The 1,731-nt window shown below is 46.0% G+C and overlaps 1 non-coding gene across 1 annotated transcript; it reads right to left on the reverse strand.

Moving 5' to 3' along the window:
• Positions 1-276: 276 nt before the first annotated feature.
• On the reverse strand, positions 277-378 carry LOC113835659. Its single transcript, XR_003485345.1, has one exon. It is a non-coding gene; the product is annotated as a U6 spliceosomal RNA (small nuclear RNA).
• Between the last annotated feature and the right edge of the window lie 1,353 nt (positions 379-1,731).

Below are 1,731 nucleotides of genomic sequence, written 5' to 3' on the forward strand. Positions count from 1 at the left end.
ATTTGTGCATGCCTACACACATGTGTGTGGGGTAACCATGCACATAAACATACATACACGTGAGGGCCCAACTTGGCAAGGGGTGTTCTCCCCAATCACTCTCCATCTTAGTCTTTGAGAACCTGGAGTTTTGGGTTTGGCTGGACTGGTGGTGGCAGCCCCAGGCACTCTACTATCTACCTCACCTGCACAATGGCTGCAGGCAGCAAGCCATGTTTGACTTTTGTTTTTTATTGTTGTTGTTTTTTTTTAAAGATTTTTAAAATTTTTATGTGTAAAACTATGAAATATTTTGCAAATTTGCATGTCATCCTGTGTAGGGGCCATGCTGATCCCCTCTGTGTCATTGTAATTTTAGTATGTGTGCTACTGGAGCAGGTATTTGGGGCTTCGAGCTTACACAGAAGGCTCCGTGTGTATTAAGTCATCACCCTTATTATTAAGAAAGTATCCCCACCTGGCAAAAGTGTCTTGAGAACAATAGTGACCAGGATTTTGGCAAAAAAGGAAAACCAGGAGCCAGGCCAGCCCAAAGATCCTGTCTGTCCATCCTGGGAACCTCAGGGTGCGCAGCACAGTAAGCCAGTGAGTGAGGAAAACACATGCAAGAGGCCTTTGAAGATGAAGCTAGGAGATTAAATATGCTCTGACCCTGTTGGCTCCAGACAGACTAAGGCCAAGAAAGAGAACAGAGACGTCCTGCTAGGATTTACTGTGAGGATTTACAGCATTACCCAATGGACTGAGGCAGGAGACGATGAAGGGCCCTGTGGGAGCCCTACCTTGGGAGGGCAAGAGACACCATTGGATGGGTTCCCAGCCCTGCTGAAGCCCATGAAGACAGCACTAAAGACATTTAATTTGCTTTAGAGAGAAAAATGAAACACAAGCCAGGCCTGGTAACTCAACCCTGTAATTCAGCTCCTCGGGAAGACGTGTAGCCAGAGAACAAGAAGCATGCATAGACAGACTGGGGCTACAGGATGAGTTCCAGAACAGCCTGAGTTAGTGACACCCTGTCTGAAATTTTTCAAAGTGAAAGAAAGGTCTGGAGATGTGACTGAGTGCAGAGAGCTTGCATTGCATGCGTGAAAGCCCGACTTCCATTCCCAACACCAAAAGCAGAGAGATGTAACTTAGACCCTCCAGAAATTCTTCAAGTATCTACTGCAGAGAACCTTATTTAGAGTAAAGTCACTTAGATAGACCACCCACCAATAGTCACTGGAAGAGGGACACTGGATGTGGAGAAATTAGGGCAGTGGCCCAACATCAGTACCCAGTGACAACAGAGCAAGTTAAGTTTTCAGCCCCAAACTGTTCCATCCACACATTCCATCTATGTCACCCCAGGCAAAGGATACGACTGGTCCCAAGAGTTAACGCAAACATGCAGGGATTTCTGTGGACATCATTCACTTGGAGAGACCCTGGGACACCCACAGCAGTCTTCCAGAACAACAGGGGTTTAACAGAGTGAAGAATGTTAGGCCTTTTGCATTCCAAGCAATGGTCCTGGGGAATTGAAACCACATGGAATTAAAATTGATTCTGCTTCACTGGTGTGGGAATTCACGTGATCACAGAAATACCTTCAGGGGATTCAGCCCTTCACACAGGAGGAGGTCAACTTTAATCTGTTCAAGACTGTGGATATTTGATCTGGACACAGTGAAGGCGACTGGAAGGATGCACTGGGTTAACGGGTTTCTTGTAAAATTAAGTACATTT

This window comes from Cricetulus griseus, chromosome 4 (genome assembly GCF_003668045.3).
Source record: "Cricetulus griseus strain 17A/GY chromosome 4, alternate assembly CriGri-PICRH-1.0, whole genome shotgun sequence".
Taxonomy (NCBI): domain Eukaryota; kingdom Metazoa; phylum Chordata; class Mammalia; order Rodentia; family Cricetidae; genus Cricetulus; species Cricetulus griseus.